A 7,115-nucleotide genomic window follows, 5' to 3' on the forward strand; every position below is an offset into this window, starting at 1 on the left:
GAAATCGTTCAGACTCACCGAAACTGCCCGACGACGCCCTCCGTATTCATGATACCAGTTGAAGGTCGAATGAAATAGCATCCGTTGTAAGATGCTGGCTTGCGGCCACTTCCGTCTGCTTGTGCCAGAGTGGTGAGCGTATATGCAAAATATAAGACTCAAATATTACAAAGCACTCACTGTCAGACCCAATTGAGAAATGAAGCCAGTCATACGAAGCGACACCAGCAGCGCTCGCGTGGGAGTATCCCGAGGGGACCTGGTACCCATCGGCTCGCAGGTTGAAAGGTGCTGTAAACTCGACACATTCCAATGGCTCCTCCCTCATGATCATAGCCTGGAGCTTGACCTTCCCTAGAATGATAGCTCCCGCGTCCATTAACACTTGAACGCAAGCGGCCGTTTTAGCCTTCTCTGGGTACAGCTCCAGCCATGCTCTGTTGCACAGGCTGGTCTTGTATCCCGCAACATCGATATTATCTTTGACGGTGATTCGGGCTCCATCTAGGGGCGCTCTTTGGACGGTCTTTAATAGCAACGAGATGGTGCAATGACTCTTCCACTCGTTCCAGCATATGGAGGGTCGAGGGTGACTAGCGTGGTGGTGTGGTCAGCCACTCACCTGTATGTCTTTAGTATGAATTTATTTTTCACTCACCTAGGTGCCCTGAACGGTCAATAGCAGGCTTGAAGGTTGTTATGAAGATCGAGTTGAAGTCGCGGTAGATTCTCCACGGCTGCCAACATCGTCCTCCTTTGATGGTATAATGACCCGGTGGAGTGTCCGCTTCACTGACCACAAAGCATGTATTCTTAGTTTTGCAATCTGATAGGTAATTAAAAGCGTCGGGCTCGATGTTTAAATCCTCTTTCTTACTTCCATAGAATAGCATATTGCGGTAGAACTAAGGCTGAAAAACATCGTCGGCAGCGAGCACATTGTTCTGAAAGTCTTGTAGAGTAGACTTGGAAATGGTCTGACCGGAAGATGTTCGGTACAAAAGGATTAAGACAGGGCCACCGTCGCCGGCAGTAATGGAATCGATGCCCAAACCCGGCCATCATATATGATTTATCAGTCGACAACGGAAAGGACGGAAAGGGTAGGTAAAGAAGAAAGACACTTAATACGGCAGGGACCTATGGTATAGGCCACAACCTTTAGGATATGTATTAGGAGGTACTTCACACTGTCGACATTGATCTCGACTTCCTTATCGGCTATTTTAATATCTTATTCTATGAATCACTGGGCGTCGCCGTAATTTTTAACGCCAGTTAATGGAGCTATAGGCTTGAGCGTCATTGTTGAAGTAGGACTCGGATTAGGTTGGGGGCTCGAAGAGGTTTAGATTAACGTTAATTACTAGCTATAAGGCAGCTCTTCCGACTTGTCTGTCGGGGGCTGCCCGCCTGCTTGCTCGAGGAGAGTTACCCTATCTTTTTTTGAGAAGAGTTACCCTAGACTTTTAAAGAGATAAGGTGACTCCTTGGTCGTGGCGCTCCCACGCGGAGACTTACCCTAGACATGGCGGAGGTGTCTCGTGCGGACGGCCGCGGCGCAGGGAGAGTTACCCTAGACCACGGCACGCGGGGAGTTACCCTATCTTTTTTTCTTTTAGAAATAATAGGGTAACTCTGCTCGTGATCCTGCACGACGGCGGTGCTGGGGCTCCCGGCTTAGGGGGGCGGTCGGCGGCGCGAGTAGTGCTGGGGCCTGCTGGGCCGGGCGAGGCGGGAGGGGTCGAGACGGGAGGGGTTGAGGCGGTGGAGGAGGGCGTCGGCGGTGGAGAGTTACCTAGACTTGAGGTCGGCCTTAAGAGACTTACCTAGACTTACCTAGACTTCTTGGCGCTCCGGCAAGTAGAGTTACCTAGACTTACCTTAGACTTACTTTTAAACTTCCCTGAGACCTCCTCTCCCCCATCTAAGTAGCTATTCTAAGCATGGAAAAAAAGTTTTATCACATGTGTTTTTTTTTTTACTTGGTGAAATTTCGAGAGAGAGTTACCCTAGACATGACGTGCACCCGCCGTAGTTGTGGGAGTCGACTTTCTGAATATTAGCCACACGCCGGCGAGGTGCATACCATTCGAAAGAGCTTATTTTTACCGCTAGAACCGTATCATTACATTTCCCGTAGGTGCGCCATAGGTGGCACAAATAAATCTCAAAGTTATTCTAGGGAGAGTTACCCTAGACTTCTTGGCACCCGAGAGAGTTACCCTAGACTTTTTTATACACCCGCACAAAGTCAGCACTGCAGCACCGCAACGACGTCCGACGATAATAAAAACTATACCATTCGATAGAGCTTATTTAGCCGGTCAAAACCCTATCTTTAAATTCTCGATAGACTGCGCTCCGGCCGAGGGAGGTGGGCGTGAGCCGCCGCCCGCAAAACGGAGAGTTACCCTAGACTTTTTTGGAGAGTTACCCTAGACTTTTTCACACACCAACACAAGATCAGCCCTGCAGCACCCTAGCGACGTCCGACAGCAGCAAGACTTATATCATTCGAACGAGAAAAATTAGGGCTATCGATCGGTATATGAAGCTCCCCGGTGCGGCCACCACAGGGGGCGTGGCTGCCGGATTTGTGTTTTTAGACAACTTTGAAATTGAAGATGCACCATCTCACACTCGTTTCTCGCTGGACAACCGTGCCAGCACGATACCTTCTGAGCAACTCCACCAAAACTCACCGCACCGACATAAACGTACTACCGGCTGATAGCGCTGAATTTTGCGGTTCGGACGGTACCATCCATGCCGCGTGCGGGCCACCGTGGGCGGCACAGGTGAGGCCTAAAGTCTGGGCGTGCGCGTTTTCCACCACAGCGCGGCGTAGGAATTTTCGACCGTGGCGCGGGTATAACCATTCGAAAGAGCTCGTCCAGGCGGTCAAAACCGTATCTTTAGATTTTCGATGCACCCCGTGTCCGTCGGTGCAGGTGGGCGTGAGCAGCCGCCCGCAAAACGGAGAGTTACCCTAGACTTTTTTGGAGAGTTACCCTAGACTTTTTTGCGCACCCACACAAAGTCAGCCCTGCAGCACGCCAACGGCGTCCGACGGCAACAAAAACCATACCATTCGAACCGTCTCGTCGAGGCGGTCAAAAACATATCTTTACATCTTCGATGCACCGCCTGGCTGTCGGTGCAGGTGGGCGTGAGCAGCCGCCCGCAAAATGGAGAGTTACCCTAGACTTTTTTGGAGAGTTACCCTAGACTTTTTTTGCACCCGCACAAAACCGACCCTGCAGCACGCCAGCGAGGTCCGACGGCGGTGCAAACCATACTATTCGAAAGAGCTCGTTTAGACGGTCAAAACCGTATCTTTAGATTTTCGATGCACCGCCTGGCTGTCGGTGCAGGTGGGCGTGAGCAGCCGCCCGCAAAACGGAGAGTTACCCTAGACTTTTTTTGGAGAGTTACCCTAGACTTTTTTTTGCACCCGCACAAAACCGACCCTGCAGCACGCCAACGAGGTCCGACGGCAATAAAAACTATACCATTCGAACCGTCTCGTCAAGGCGCACATAATGGTGTGTTTTATGTGTGGTGCATCGCCCGTCGTCGGCGTGCACCCGGCTGTGGGCTGGTGGCGGCGGCGTGGGTGGGCGCAGTTGGCGACGGCGAGGTCTGGGACACCTCCCATCGTGCTCGCAGTGGTCGCTTTAGTATGGGGGAATCGAAATTTTGTCGAAGTCCGAATGGTGCGTGCACGCCGGGAGATGAGTTTGGTGGTCGTGAGTCGATTTTTTGGACTTGCCATACAAATGAATTTTCCGGGTGGGGCGTTTTCGCACGGGAGCCCACCAGAGCGTGCTGGCGGGTGATACGATGTCGGAGGGACTATGAGAGGGGGAAAAAAAAAAGTTGGAGTCAAACCCGACTTAGTGGGTTCCAGTGGGCTTAGCGGTGGCTTCCAGCGCTCTGCCCCTAGAACCCACCCCCCCTGCTAGGCAGCTGAAGCCCCTGTGGCTAGGCTACCTCGCCGGCGTCGGCTCGAAATCTGACCAAGTCCGAACGGTGCGTGCGTGCCGGGAGATGAGTTTGGTGGTCGTGAGTCGATTTTTTCGATTCCCCATACAAATGAATTTTCCGGCACGGCCAAACTCGCACCGGAGCCCACCAGAGCGTGCTGGCGGGTGAGACGATGTCGGAGGGACTATGAGAGGGCACACGAAAACCGTGGGAAGTCGGGGCTTGCCCTGGCCCCCAGCGGTGGTGTGCCCTGTGGCTCTTAGGGGGGGCTGTCTGGCTTGCCGGGCACCTCGTTCCTAGGCGTAAACTTCCGCTGAAAACTTGTTCCTTTCTCTGCTCTGTTTCGGGCCCTAGGCCTGATTCATCCTTGTACAGCGCGTCCTGCGGCCACTGGTGGACCCTTCATCGGGATAGCCAGTGGTCCCCTTCGGGGTATAAAGTGGTTGATGCGGGCCCGGCCCTCTTCGTGAGGTCGAAGGGTCTCTGGGGGAACTCGCTAGTAGGTGGTTGACGATAAGTCGGGTTCGGGGGGCACGGTGGGGCACATGGCTCAACCAAAACCGCCTGCGGCACGCGGCCTCCGGGTCGTGGCAGTCCAAAGGCACTGTCCCATATCTTGTACGGTTCTTGTTGCGTGGTCCTCTAAACAGCCTAGCAGGCCCAGTAGCCTCGGTCACGGGGGATTCATAGCTTGAACCAAACGCCACGAGCGCGTCCCCCCCGGGGGCTCTCGTCAGTGGTATGCCCGACGGCGTCGGCGGATTCGTCTGCTCGGCGCCTGAGGATGGGCTCTGTGGATGACTGGCCGCTGGCCAAGCCTGAAACACGAGCAACAGGAGACACCGCCCCCTCGACGGACGCTGAATAGCTGAAGTCCCGGGGTGCGGCCTCCTCTTGGGGCGCCTAGGCGGCACTCTACCTACCCCCCCGGGGGCCTGGTACCTGTGCCTGCCGACAGCGCCCTGGGGAACTTGGAAGGGGATAGCGGAAGCCAGCTGTGGCTCCTGCGGCCACGCCGCGGGGGCTGCTCCTGGCGGCGCCCAGCCGGTCTGTCGCAAGGCACTCCGGGGAAGGCGCCATCACGAAGGTGACAAAAATCTCTTCCGCTGGGCAACCAGCGGCAGGCGCCATAAGGGCCCCTTACTGGCGTTCACGATAGTTACCTGGTTGATTCTGCCAGTAGTCATATGCTTGTCTCAAAGATTAAGCCATGCAAGTCTAAGTTTAAGCACATAAACGGCGAAACTGCGAATGGCTCATTAAATCAGTTATCGTATATTTGATAGTACCTACTACATGGATAACCGTGGTAATTCTAGAGCTAATACATGCTTAAAATCCCGACTTCGGAAGGGATGTATTTATTAGATTAAAAACCAATGCCCTTCGGGGCTCACTGGTGATTCATAATAACTTCTCGAATCGCATGGCCTTGCGCCGGCGATGGTTCATTCAAATTTCTGCCCTATCAACTTTCGACGGCTGGGTCTTGGCCAGCCGTGGTTACAACGGGTAACGGAGGGTTAGGGCTTGACCCCGGAGAAGGAGCCTGAGAAACGGCTACTACATCCAAGGAAGGCAGCAGGCGCGCAAATTACCCAATCCCGACTCGGGGAGGTAGTGACAATAAATACTGATACAGGGCTCTTTTGGGTCTTGTAATTGGAATGAGTACAATTTAAATCCCTTAACGAGGAACAATTGGAGGGCAAGTCTGGTGCCAGCAGCCGCGGTAATTCCAGCTCCAATAGCGTATATTAAAGTTGTTGCAGTTAAAAAGCTCGTAGTTGAACCTTGGGCCTGGCTGGCCGGTCTGCCTCACCGCATGCACTGGTCCGGCCGGGCCTTTCCCTCTGGGGAGCCGCATGCCCTTCACTGGGTGTGTCGGGGAACCAGGACTTTTACTGTGAAAAAATTAGAGTGTTCAAAGCAGGCATATGCTCGAATACATTAGCATGGAATAATAGAATAGGACGTCGCGGTTCTATTTTGTTGGTTTCTAGGACCGCCGTAATGATTAATAGGGACAGTCGGGGGCATCAGTATTCAATCGTCAGAGGTGAAATTCTTGGATCGATTGAAGACTAACTACTGCGAAAGCATTTGCCAAGGATGTTTTCATTAATCAGGAACGAAAGTTAGGGGATCGAAAACGATCAGATACCGTTGTAGTCTTAACCATAAACTATGCCGACTAGGGATCGGGCGGTGTTATTTCTTGACCCGCTCGGCACCTTACACGAAAGTAAAGTTTTTGGGTTCTGGGGGGAGTATGGTCGCAAGGCTGAAACTTAAAGAAATTGACGGAAGGGCACCACAAGGGGTGGAGCCTGCGGCTTAATTTGACTCAACACGGGGAAACTCACCAGGTCCAGACACAACTAGGATTGACAGATTGAGAGCTCTTTCTTGATTTTGTGGGTGGTGGTGCATGGCCGTTCTTAGTTGGTGGAGTGATTTGTCTGCTTAATTGCGATAACGAACGAGACCTTAACCTGCTAAATAGCCCGTGCCGCCTAGGCGGCACGCCGGCTTCTTAGAGGGACTATCGGCTCAAGCCGATGGAAGTTTGAGGCAATAACAGGTCTGTGATGCCCTTAGATGTTCTGGGCCGCACGCGCGCTACACTGACAGAGCCAGCGAGTTCCTCCTTGGCCGGAAGGCCCGGGTAATCTTGTGAAACTCTGTCGTGCTGGGGATAGAGCATTGCAATTATTGCTCTTCAACGAGGAATCCCTAGTAAGCGCAAGTCATCAGCTTGCGTTGATTACGTCCCTGCCCTTTGTACACACCGCCCGTCGCTACTACCGATTGAATGGTTCAGTGAGGCTTTCGGACTGGCCCAGGGAGGTCGGCAACGACCACCCAGGGCCGGAAAGTTATCCAAACTCGATCATTTAGAGGAAGTAAAAGTCGTAACAAGGTCTCCGTTGGTGAACCAGCGGAGGGATCATTGCTGGAACGCGCCCCTGGCGCACCCAGAAACCCTTTGTGAACTTATACCACTGTTGCCTCGGCGCAGGCCGGCCTCTTAGCTGAGGCCCCCCGGAGACGGGGAGCAGCCCGCCGGCGGCCAACCAAACTCTTGTTTCTATAGTGAATCTCTGAGTAAAAAACATAAATGA

Source organism: Diaporthe batatas (genome assembly GCF_019321695.1).
Source record: "Diaporthe batatas strain CRI 302-4 chromosome Unknown Contig00019, whole genome shotgun sequence".
NCBI lineage: Eukaryota > Fungi > Ascomycota > Sordariomycetes > Diaporthales > Diaporthaceae > Diaporthe > Diaporthe batatas.